Genomic DNA, 13094 nt, shown 5'->3' with positions numbered 1-13094 from the left:
ACACAGATGAGCACATGGAAACAGATGCAGGAGCACAAACACAGACACAGATGCACAGAGAGGTTCGAGTGGAGCCACAGGCCCTGAGGCACCTGGAACAGGGGGCCTGCAGCTGCCCCCACACAGGCTTGCACATTTTGCCTAATGTGTGGGCCAAAGAGGCATTTGGAAACCAGCTTGGGAACCTTATAACCATTCATAACATTGTTCTACAAGAAAATACAAAACATTGCCCTAGAAACAAACATTTGCAATAGAATTCATCCAAAAGCTGGGAATTGCCTATACTAGAAAACTAACAGAGCAAGAAGGGAAAAACTGCATAAACTTGGTTTGCCTCTGCAAAATTAATACCAATTACAAAAACATTTATGTGAACTGCTTACCATTTACACCTAATTACCATTCAGCACAATTATGCATATCATTAAGAGTAGGCTAGATTAATTATGCTATATGTTTCATGTGATTATACCACCATGCCCTGAGTTCACAGAGGCCCAGCCTCCCCAGGGCCAGGGTCCTCGCACAGGTCTGGACAAAGCATGGGTTTTGTCAGCACGCCCCACCCATACCACTGCTGGCTAGGAACAACCTGATGCTTGCCCAGGCCTTCTGGCCAACATCACCAGTGTAAGAGTCTACACTGAGAAGTCACTTCAGCCAGATTGTCTGGGATTCAGGTATACTTCAAATGTCTCCCAACAGGTGAGGCTGAGGGTCACAGGGCCACAACATAGCCAAATGGCTACTAGGGGAGCCCAGACCTACCATTTCCTGAGGTCCAGTTCTGAAGGCAAGGATAGCCCACCCCAGGTCCAGGTCACATCACGGCCAAGCTCACCTTTCAAAACATATCAGGATTCTGCCCTCTTCTCCCCTGGCACAGTAACCCCACCCAGACCCTGTGACAGTTCTCCTTGGCCCGTGTTCTCCATTCCCTCCCTCCCTTACCCCCTCAGCTCCCATCCTCAGTGATTCTTCTTCAAACATGCTGAGGTGACTCAGACTGGTGGCAAATAACTGGTCACAAAGAAGTCACTGCTACCTGATAAAGAGACCTTTTCAGGAGCAGGGAGCTCAAAACCAACCTATAGCAGGAGGGCACAGGCCCCTCAGGAAACAAGTCACTATCAGAAGCTGAGCTTACGAGACAGGTAAAGGACAGCATATGAGTACATGCCTTCTCCGTGCCAAACCAAGAAAACACATGGTTACTTTAAATCCTCAAACACCTGTAAAACCAACTGCCTAAGAAGTCTTTTAAGAGATGAAAGAAAATAGCCAGGCTTAGTGCAAGAAGCAAAAATGAGGCAAACAAACACACAAACAAAACCAAGAGCCTTCGAGGTTGCATCCACTCTGCAGATGGCAATACCAAGGCTGAGAAAGGCTGCACCATCTGCCCAAGGACACATGCCAAAGAGGTGGCAGAGCCAAGGTCAAAACCTGTCTCCCCAGCGCCAAGTCTAGTGGCCTTGGCACATGGGCACACTGCCTCTGCCTGAGTTCAGTGATACTGACGTGGGTTCCTGTCATTTTTTTCAGAAATTCTTTGGAAACAGCCTTCAGATTGTATTTCAGGAAACACACTGAAGACTCCTTCCCTCCGATCATTTTTATTTGTATCTATTTGCTTACCGAAAATGCTGGTCCCAGTCTGTCCCCTCCCACTGGGACAGGCCTGGCCCTGAATGGAGACCGGCAGCTTTACTCAAGTCCAAGGACATTCTCAGACACTGGCAGTGATACTAACCCAGCTGGAACAGCCTGGCACCAGACGGCCAGGGCCTAGGCCTGGCAGCTCATCTTTGGGGGGACTATAGAGAAGCAATCACCTCAGTTCAGGTCGCCAAACGCCAGCATCCCCAATGTTTGTGGCACAAGTGTCTGGTGAAGTCACTGCCTCCCTCCTCATGCATCTGCAGGGCTGCCTGGCACTGATGGAACCAGGGGCTCCACCCCACAGGACACCCCCTCCAGACCTTCTGACGCATACTCTCATCTCCTCCTGCAAGGCTGGCCCTGGACCAGGCTCTCCTGAGGAAATTGAGTCACCTTCCCACCATAGCTCCAGTCGTGCCTCCCCAGGAAACACACCACACACTCATTCCTGGACTCTCCCACCCATGCAGAAAGCAGAGGGTCACCACTGCCACCTGCATTTTCTGTACTGGCCTTCTATCTATACACCCTGGTGCCACCTCACCTGCCCCATTTCTCATCCTTGATGCCCAAGAATGACCTTTCTTGAATGTCACTTGGGGCCTGGGGCTCCAAGTCCAACACTCATCCTTATCCATGGATAACATCTCAGCTTTTCAAAGCCTGACCAGGCCCAGCTGTCTGGTTTCCTATGATATTATCTATACTCCAGCCTCATTGGGCCTGGACATGCCCTTGACCACCTACTACTCCCTGCCCTTCCACTTGGCTAAGGCATCTTATCTGTCAGAAATCCCTTCCAGACATTCCTCCCTTCTGACTAGGCTTCCCTTTTCTGTACCCATTCCCAAGCTCTTCTAGCTGCCCATGAGCAGCTAACAAGCCTTCACCAGTCTCCCACCCTAAGATGCAGGATCCTTGGGTCTTATCCGTGTAGTCAGCCCCTGACACCCAGGAGCCTTTCAGAGATGAATGGACGGACACTATGTATTTTTTTTTTTTTTTTTTTTTTTTTAAGCAGGGTCTCCCTGTAGCCCCCGCTTTCCTGGAACTCACTATGTAGACCAGGCTGGCCTTGAACTCACAGAGATCCACCTGCCTCTGCCTCCTTTGTCTTTTTGAAGCAGGGTCTCCCTGTAGCCCCAGCTGTCCTGGAACTCACTATGTAGACCAGGCTGGCCTTGAACTCACAGAGATCCGCCTGCCTCTGCCTCCCGAGTGCTAGGATTAAAGGCATGCGCCACCACGCCCGGCAGACACTATGTATTTTTGAAGCAAGGGAACTCAGAGGGAGAACTGAAGGGCTGCCAGGCCTGCCACCTTGGAACCCAGCTTTCAGATGCCACACTGTGGAGGGTGCTGACAGAAGAAAACACAAAGGCAATTGCCCAGCCCTGCTGAGCTTCCAGTACCAGGCAGGGTCCTCAGGCCACCACCAGCCAGGCTGGGAACTGCAGGCCTGGAAATGGACAGCAACCAGTGCCACACTGATGCCGGCAATAAAACTACTAAGAGCCATTGTGGTGCAAGTTGCCAGGATGGCTATGGCCTAGATCCTCCCATGCTGTAGGGTATGGGCAAAGCTATCCCTGTCAGCAGGCCCAGAACCCACAGGAGACCAAGGGGCAGAGAAAGAGAAAGAACGCAGGGTTTCTAAGATAATCACTTGGGCAGGAGACTCTCTATAATCAAATAATGGCTTTGCAGAGGAAGAAACAGGAGGCCCAGCAAGGTCACTCAGGAGGTAAAGGTGCCTGCTGACCTGAGTTCAATCCCTGTAGCCCACATGGTAGCAGGAGAAAGCCAATTCCTCACAAGGTGTCCTCTGACCTCCACACATGTGCTACCAAAGAAATTTTTTTAATTTAAATAATTTAAAAAGAAAAAAAGAGGCTGGAGCGATGGCTCAGTGGTTAGGAGCACTGGCTGCTCGTCCAGAGAACCTGAGTTTGGTTCTCAGCACTCACACAGTGGCTAACAACCACCTATAACTCCAGTTTCAGGGAATTCAATGCTCTTCTGGCCTCCTCGGGCATTTCACCCCCTGGGTGTATTTACATGCAGGCAAAACATTCACACACATAAAATTTAAACAAATAAATAAAAATATTTATAAAAAAATAAACAAGTACAAAAGAAAAAGAAACAGAGGCCCAGAGAGGCCAAATTTCCTTCTGGCGCTGGGCAAAGGGACCTGAGTCAGATAACAGAAGTTCTCTGTCTCTGCTACTCCTCCCACAGTCACTCTAATCCAGAGCCCCTGGGCTTGGGGATCGTCCCCAAGGTGACCCCTTCCCTTCATCCTCAGGGTGACGAGGACAACAGATCATCTTTTTGAATTTTATTATTTTTATGTGTATGAGTGTATTGCCTGCATGTAAGTAAGTGCACCTATGTTGTGCAATGCCTGTGGAGGTCAGAAGAGGGTGTTGGATTCCCTGGAACTGGAGTTACAGACAGTTGTTAGCTGCCATGTGGGTGCTGGGATTCGAACCTAGGTCTCCTGCAAGAACAACCAGTATTCTTAACCACTGAGCCAACTCTCCAGCCCTTCATTTTTATAGGCTCTAACAGCACACAGCATTCATGAGAGTCCTTGCTCATGGGCCACTATGATAACTCCACTTTAAGAAATGGCACCTACTGTGTGCGGGCTTTAAAACCTCAAGTTACAGAAGAAGCCTGCCACTCAAAGCAGTTTAGGGCTGGGCAGCAACTGAGTCTTAGCAGCTGAGATGCTAATCCCCTAGTGATGGGCTGCCCACTGCCCAGTGCTCTTTTGGCTCTGCTCATTTGTCTCTACCAGCCCAGAACTATGGGTCTGGTGAGCAGAGGGCAGATCTGGGCTCATCTGTATGCTGGGTTCTTTTCCTCTTCCTTCCTTATTCCAGTGTTGTGGGCAAAGCTTCCTTCTCACCTTGTCTCTAAAAGGGGCAGCGTCAGAAGGGAAGCTGACTCCAAGAGGCACCCACTGCCAGGGTAAGGGATGAGACTGAGAAGAGTGAAGTGGGTGCTGCTGTCAAACAGCCAGCCCCGAGCCTCCTGGGGCAGAGGAATTTGCATCTGTCCCCTTCCTTACCTCTTCCCTGCTGTCTCCAGGCTTCTGCCACCTGCTCAGGAGCTCCCAGATTGGAGTTAAACACAACTTGAGCCCACATGCCAGGGCCTTCTGAGACCCCATTTTGTTCTCCTTAAGTGTGGCCTCCTGAGGCACTCTGCATAGGTTTGGATCACCTATGATCCCTACTGGGTCACCACCCTTTATCCCTGGGCAAGTCCTGAGTTATGTCTTCAGTTTGCAAGGAAGGCTATGACAGCAGTCTACTGCACTGATGTCTTCTGCCAGGGGGTGGGGGAGGGATATTAAAAGATCTGTCTCCCATCCTGGCTCAAAACCAAGTTTCTAGTCACAATCCCATGAAGCTGGCATGGCCCACTGTCCCCAGAGGCCTAGAACAAGCAGCTGCTTACTTTCTGCCCTCAGCCAAACCAGAACTTCCTATAAACTCTACAGAAAGACCCTTCTTGCAAAGGTTAAGGTTACTTGAGTTACCTGGCCCTCAGGCTCTAAGACAATTTTGTATCATTTATGAAGTCCATCTTCAGCTCTAGGATGACTTGAGTTTTTTAATGTGTGTGTAGTCTATGTATGTACACATGTACATCTGGAAGTCTTTACATGGGTTCTAGGGACTGTACTTATTTTACCATGCTGCAAGTGCCTTTACCCACTGAGTCAACTCTGAATTTTTTTCCATATTCCCATCCACAAGCTTTCAAAAAGTATGATTTTCCTGCTGGTCGTGGTGACATATGCCTTTAATCCCAGCACTTAGGGAGGCAGAGCAGGGGAAATCTCTGAGTTCAAGGCCAGCCTGATCTACATAGAGAGTTTCAGGTCAGCTGGGGCTACAGGGAGATCCTGTCTCCAAAAAAAGACCCCCCAAAAAGTATGATTTTCCTTTGATGGCAGATCACTCTCAAGAGCTCATCCAATCCTCACTCTCACACTGTGTGTCCCATCACCCTGGCCTGCTTTCATCAGGACTCCCGTGAAACCTGCTTTGTAGAACCTCCAGCCTTTAGAGATCGCTCCTCCTTCCTTCCCTTCTTCCCTCCCTTCCTCCTTCTCTTCCTCCCTCCCTTCCTTCTTTCTTTTGACAGGTAGGGTCTCATGTAGCCCAGGCTGGCTCAAATTCACTATGTATAAAGAAGATAACGTTGAACTCCTGATTTTCCTGCATCAACCTCTCAAGTGTACCACATCTGGCTTTTTGAGGTTCTGTTGTTTTTTGAGATAAGAGTCTCATTTTGTAGCCCAAGCTGGCCTGGAACTTACTACATAGTGCAGGTTGGCCTGAACTCCTATCAGTTCTCTTGCTTCAGCCGTCTGAGTGTTGGTATCACAGGTGAGAGTCACTACACTCAGCTTGTGTTAGTCATTTCTCTCCTGATCCCCAACCCTGCTCCCGATTCTAGATCCCCACTGGTCCAGGCTGTTCAGGATGGGTCCCAGTACTACATTATGGACCTTTTCCCCTTACTGCAAAAGTTCCTGAATAAAATCTGACTCTACTCCCCCTACTTCTAAAGTATGACTTTGTTTTTAGTTGTCATATATTTTCATTGGAACCTTTTCAAATAATACAAAAATGTATGAATTAAGAAGGCCAGATCACTGCTAACAGGTTGCTGTGTATCCTTACAGGGCAACTTTTTCTATACATGCACTAGCCCATAAATGAGAATAATTAAATATTTTAAAAAGAATTTCTAAAACATGGGGCTAGCAAGATAGCTCGGTGGGTGAAAGTGCTTGATATCCGACTTTGATCCCTAGGACCTATACAGTAGGAAATAACCGACTCCCAAAATTTGTTCTTTTAGCAACACGTTTGCCATGGTGCAGGTGCATGTGCATATGCATGCACACATACACACAACAAATAAAAATTTCAAATAATTTTTAAAAATGAGATTATACCTCTAGCACTTGGGCAGCAAAGGGAAGATGATAGAGAGTTCAAAGCCAGCCTTGTCTACAGATTAAATACTGTCTCAAAAAACAGAAAGAGAGCAAGAGACAGCAAGAGTAAGAGCAAGCGAAAGAGAGACTGACTACATTATGCACATTGTTTTTTGTGTACTCCAACGCCGCTCATGGACATTCAACAAGTCAGAATAGATACCCTTACTGCTTCATTTCAAACACTTATGAGGAATCTAGACTTCCCTTTACCTGCAAATTCATCCTTTCAGAATCTACAGAATTATTATACAAGCCCATTCTATCAGCAAGCCTCCACTCCATAGCTTCTGCTAGTTGTGTGTTAGAGAATACTCCTGCCTGGCATGGGCAGGGCACACTCACTGGTGTCTCTTCATGGTTCTCTGGGGGCTGAGACAAAGTATGCTTCAAGACCACGACAATTTTCCATGATGTAGCCCCCATCTAGCCAACAGCTCAGCCAATCACAAGTTTGACCCCACAATCCCATAATCACCATTCTAAATATCTCCTGTCATTTTTCAGGTAATGGTTACTGGAGCCTACTGATCTGTTAGGCTGGACTAACTTCTGCATCAGCCCCCTCTTACCTACCATAATGAGAGCACTTGGGCTGGGCATGGCAATTCATCTGGGGGCGAAGGTACGAGGACTGCCTTGAGTTTGAAGCTAGCCTGGGCTACAGAGTAAGTTCTAGTTCACCCTGGGCTACAGTAACACATGACCTCAAAAACAAAACAAAAACTGTAAAACAAAACAGAACTCTGGACTAGTAATTAGGAGACCCTAGTCCCAGCTTCTGTCTCTGGCTATAAGATGGTCATCTATCCATCCCATCTGCGCACCCAGACAGGACAGTTAACAACAGGCACAGAATTAAAAATGACCTTGACATTTGAAACAGAGAAGCAGGATCAATAGGAATGACCATAGAAAAGAGAAAATGGGAACCTAGTCCTGGTCCTGTATCTAAATAAGACCAGGAAGCCTTAGGGGTCAGGGAGGACCACAGCAGAATGGGAGAGAGCAGTGTACAGCCACAGCCACTGCTGAAAAACCCTGCTACACTGGGACTCAGCTAGGAAAGCCCCAGGCATCCACACTTCCTCACCACTGTCTTCCAGGCAGACTGGTGGCTGGCACGTGATCAGTAACAGAGATCTGGCTTGGAAAGCCGTGTCCCCCAACTGACTGGCTGTGTTGGGGGTGGGGGACGGCACTGGACTACTTCTCCAGGCACCTCTCTCAGAGTGGTGAGTCCCTGGTGTAGGCAAGGAAGGGGCAAGGGTCAGGATACAGAAGTAGAAACCTTCCATTTCACCCTTATTTATTTCCCCTCTATCCCCTTTCAAGAATGTTCTTGGATGTTGGAAGGTGGGTGGGCAACAGGAGATGTAGAGACCTCTGGGAGACCAGAAAAGGGACTCTTCTGCCTGCAATACCCCTTAGTGGCAGGATAGGGGACCTTACCCAGGTGTTCTCCTTCATTGCCATGACCCCCTGAGGCTGTGCAATTTAACTCTATCTCAGTTCCTGTCCAAGTCTGAGCTCTTAAGGCCCTGTCTACAGACTTGTGAAGAATCAAGATCCTACACCACATGGGCTCAGCTGGCTTCTCTGACCTCTAGTTTTCAAAACACCACCACCCCTGCCCTGCCCTGCCCCAGCAGGAGGGTTCAGACTGCTTCTCCAAAGACACAAACTGATGTTACCAAGTGCAGGAATCCTCTCCCTAAACCACTGCAAAGCCTTAGGACTCCAGCACACTGCCCCAAGGTTGTTGGCCTCACACTGCAGCTGTGCCAGATGATGCCCTTCCCCCACCCCACTCCTGGGCTCCAAGGACCCTCTGATGTGCCTGCTCTGTCACAAAAATCTGTCCTGACCACTCAGTTGGCAGTGGCCTCCCTCCTCTCATGAGCCCCTTACCCTGCAGTTGTTAATTAATTGGGTATTCCACAATCCAGTGTCCCCAGCAAAGGGCCTTGCTCACAGGAAATGCCCAGCAAATAAATCTCTGACAAGCCGAAGAAAACATGTTGGGAAAATGCTACTGAATTCAAGACAGAATAAGAATAAAGAGCTGAAGGTGCTCACACAACCTGTTGACAATGCCATTTGTGAGACTCAGGAACAGACTGCCAAGATTTCCAAGTAGAATCAGCACTTTCCCCATCCGACCAAGATTTTGCAAAGGAGGCAGGAAAGTGGGCAGGACTTCTCAGAGGTCCCCCACAAGCAGCCTGAATGCAGAAAGCAAGCACAGTGAATTGCAACCAAGAGCTGACCCCTGGCTAAGATGGTGACCTCATCTCTTCCACACATCCTGGGAGTCCACACATACATGTGGGTTGCAGGGGATTCTCAAGAGTCCTGCAGCTAGGCTGAGTCAAGAAGTAGTTCCAACTCCAGGGCCCTAGCTTATACTGCATTGAAGCTGGCTCACATTAAAGCAAGCTGTCTACATACTTGCACAAATGTATGTATGCACAAATATGCAGACACACTTAGCCAAATGGAAGCAGCTCTGACACAAATACAAGTCTCAGGGTAAGACTTGTATTCATGGAATTTGAATTGCCTCGCTTTTAGGGAAAAAAACTATAGTCAACAAGGCAAGTGAAACCAGATATGCTGGCATATGCATGTCACCCAAGCTACAAGGAAAGCTGAGGCAGGATAACAACTTGAACCCATGAGTTGAGACTAGCCTGAGCAACATAGTGAGACCTGGTCTGAAAAATAAATAACTTAAAAGACAAATGACTGAAATTTTACACAGCAGCCCCTTTATAATTCCAGCACTTTGGTGGCTAAGGCAGGAAATCACAAGTTCAAGACCAGTCTTGGCTACATAGCGAGACACTATCTCAAATGGGGGAAAATAGCACCTTTAATTTACCATTCAAGCTCTGATAGCAGCAAAGACCCTGCAGAAACCCAGCCTCAAGGGAGACCCTGCAGAAACAGGTTGATGACTCCCAGTACCCACCAGATACTAAAATGGAGGTGGAAATGATTCCCAAGGGCTGCACCTTGGCTCCAACTGCTAGAAGCCAAACATACACCCAACTATCAGTGGGGCATGGGTGATGGAGGTGAGACCCCAGGCCAGCAAGCTGTGGACAGCAGGATTCTTCCCACCCAGAATTCTTTTTTTTTTTTTTTAAGTATTTTTGAGATAGGGTCTCCCTGTAGCCCCAGCTGTCCTGGAATTCACTATGTAGACCAGGCTGGCCTTGAACTCACAGAGATCCACCTGTCTCTGCCTCCCAAATGCTGGGATTAAAGGCCTGCGCTACCACGCTTGGCTCCACTCACAATTCTAAGGATTGGAGCTTAACAGTAATGTCTAGGAGGTGGTCTGTTTTGAGCCTACCCATCAGAGACAGCAAGGCTCTGCTGAGACTCCCCTTTCTATCTGGCTCCCCAATACTTGAGTCTTGAGGGACTCTGGGAAAGAACTTAGGTCCCTCAGGAGCTCTCAAAGTGGCCTGTAAGCAGGTAATGACCACTAAGCAGTGACCTATAAGCAAGTAACCACTGGAAATACCAACAATAGGCAGGAGGGACAGCCATAGCCTGCCTCAGGGAGAGGGTAAGGAGCTGGAGCTTCCCAGACATGCAGCAGACATCCATGGAGGCCCCACTAAATGTCCAACAGGGCACCCAGGGGTCACCAAGGCAAGTATGGTTCCCTAGGAGCAAGGTGGGCTCCATTTCCTCCCATCCAAAGACCCTGGCTTTGACAAGAATCCCATGGCTCATCCTATTACTGGCTGGCTTTTTGAGAAGATGAATAGCAGATAGGGGCATGAAAATGATAATGAAATATCCCTAAGGACCTGGGAGACCCTTGCAAATCACCCACACAGATTTCCACACACAACTGCAATGTGAAGGCTGCATGGAAGCTGTATTTTGCATCCCCTGCAGTCAGACCCAAGAGACCTTCAGGGCCCCCACCATCACATCACCACTGTCTTCAGAAGTCTACCTCCTGGAAGGCCCCTACTTTCTCCCACCTACTCTTCTAAGACACCTTGTCCATCACTACCACCATGGGGGGAGGTAGACCACCCTGACCCCATTCTAAGTCTGAAACTCCATCAGAAGATTCAGAGCCATAGAATTTCAAAGTTGGAATGGGTCCCCGAGATGCTTCCAACCCCCACCCTAGAGAGGAATCCTGCAGGCAGACATCCTGACAGATGGCCACTGGCCCCTCCTAGGCTCTTCCAGTGGGCAAGGTTGCCTTTACACTATGGATGCTGGGGATTCAACCTCTCCGAGGGCCAGGCTCCTTGGGCTGGAAAGCTTCCATCAGCATCAACATAGGAATCAGGAGCTGAGGATGTGATAGGGTAGGGGATGAAGATAAAGCACTGAGGAGCAGAAGAGGCTGAAGTGGGTGTCATGAAGAGGCACCAAGGCCTAGAAAAGGGGGCCCCAGGAGGGGAGGTAGGCAGGTGCCAGACCAATGACACAATTGGTCTGGGGTCCCTAACTGGCAGTGCAAGTGCAGGCTTGAAAGCGCTTGAACACTCTCTCTCTCTCTCTCTCTCTCTCTCTCTCTCTCTCTCTCTCTTTGACAAAGTTACCTGTCAACAGCTCCACCAGAGCTTTAAGGGACCCCAGAAGGCAAAGGGGACTATAGCCATCTTGCTCCAGAAACCCACAGGAACTCCCACAACTCAACTATCCAAAGGCAAGTGGCCTCAAACTACTTGCAAATGGCCCTTGCCAGCAGAGGGTCTGTCTGGCAGCTGTGTTTCTCAAATCCCACAGGCCAGTCCCAGCACCTCAAGCAGCACAATCCCCAGGCTGCAGCTGTCACATCTGCCTGGAAGGGAGGAGGCACAGAAGAGTAGCACCTGATCCCAGAACCTCTGTGCAGCCTGCCCGCCTGCCTGCCCAGGGGGAGGTTCAGCCGCTGGCAGCCCAGGGTGAAACATGAAGACCAAACTGTCCCCGGGGATGCTGACAGCAGTCTCTGGGCACAGCGGTGCACTGAGGGGCAAGCTGGGTCACGGAGCACAGGGTGCTCCTCCACTAAGGCTCCTGTCCCCCTCTGGCTTGAGAGGGGGCGAGTTGTATCGCTGAGGTCCCCAGCCCTTCCTCCCTCCGCCCTAAGGAGGCCAGAACTGCCCAGCTGGGTGCAAGACGCCATCTTGGGTCAAGGTGCAGCCACAGAGGGCTCCTCTTGGGAGCAGGGAAGGGGGCCCCTGAGACCCAGTGGGAACCTAGTCCCTCCCAGGGTGCCCACAGCTACTCAGCTGGTCTCGTAACCAGGAGGAAGGACGCAGGGGAGGCAGAGAAAGAGGAAAACAGCAGAGGGGGAAGGGAACGGAGAGGGCGCCCCCAAGAAGCAGGCTCCAGCAAAGCAAAATGCAGTTTGGCAGCCGGAGGGCTGCGGGCCCCAGCGAAGAGGGGCTGGGGGAGGCGGGGGGCGGGCCCTGGACCCACGCCAGGTCCGTCCGCGCCAACGGGGAGGAAGGGCAGGGTGGCCTGGGGAGGGGAGCCCGGGTGAGGGCGGGACACAGACCGCGGCCGCCTGTGGCTCCGAAGCTCGGGGTCTCCCGAGGTGTGGGGAATGTGGGGACCGAGACCCCAGATCCGCAGCCTCAGCGAGGCCTCGTCCTTCACCATGCAGATGCGAAGCTTTCAAGGACACGTCTGCACCGGCCGGCGGGGGTGCGTGTGAGTGTGTGCAGGGGAGAGTCTGCTGCAGGGGGCGACCCGGGCATCCCCACCCAAGTCGTTTCCAGCAGTGCCGCTCCCACCCTCGAGCTTTCCGGCCCCCAGCGGCCCGGGCCGGGGATCCTCGCCCACTCCCGCCCCGCCCCCACACTGCGGCGTCGCCGCCGCCACCGCCGCCCCGCTCCCACGGCCCGCAGCGGGGGCAGGGAGGAGCCAGCCACGACGCCCCCCCACCCCGGGCCTCAGCGGGAAGGTGTGCACCCCAAGCGGGTACTCTCCCCCCCCCCGCCGCCCCTCCCCGATCCGCAGGCGCCCCGCACCCCCAAGCCACAGGTGGCCGAAGGAGGATCGCAACGCCGCGCTCCCCAGACCCGGCCCCGGATCACCCCCCGGCCCGCCCCCGGGGGCCTCTGGGGTCACCCCCGCCCCGCGGGCTCGAGAAGCCTCGGGGGAGGGGCGGGGGACCGGGTCGTGCCAGGCTGCCATTTTCTGCCGTCGCCGCGGAGCTAACGCCGGGCTGGCCCGCGCCCCCTCCCCCGCGGGCCCCGACACCGAGCGGCCGATTCCGGTTCAGGTCCGCGCCCCGCAGTGCCGGGGCCTCAGGCCCCGAGCAGCGCCCCGGGGCGGGGGCAGAGCCCGGAAGGCGGAGGCGGTCGGGGCCCCTGCGGCAGCGCCGAGCCGGGCACTGCAGGCCGGTGGCCAGGGGGCCCCCAGAGGCATT

At 51.7% G+C, this 13094-nt stretch overlaps 1 protein-coding gene across 1 annotated transcript in view; it reads right to left on the bottom strand.

Annotated features, from left to right (window-relative positions):
• Positions 1 to 13094, bottom strand: part of Dnmt3a (DNA methyltransferase 3 alpha) — a 112814-nt gene that overhangs the window by 98890 nt on the left and 830 nt on the right. The gene's annotated exons all lie outside the window — the stretch shown is intronic.

The sequence above is a fragment of the Nannospalax galili genome, unplaced genomic scaffold, assembly GCF_000622305.1.
Source record: "Nannospalax galili isolate Female #2095 unplaced genomic scaffold, S.galili_v1.0 scaffold1191, whole genome shotgun sequence".
In the NCBI taxonomy this organism is placed as follows: domain Eukaryota; kingdom Metazoa; phylum Chordata; class Mammalia; order Rodentia; family Spalacidae; genus Nannospalax; species Nannospalax galili.
This window is presented reverse-complemented; position numbering and strand designations above follow the sequence as displayed.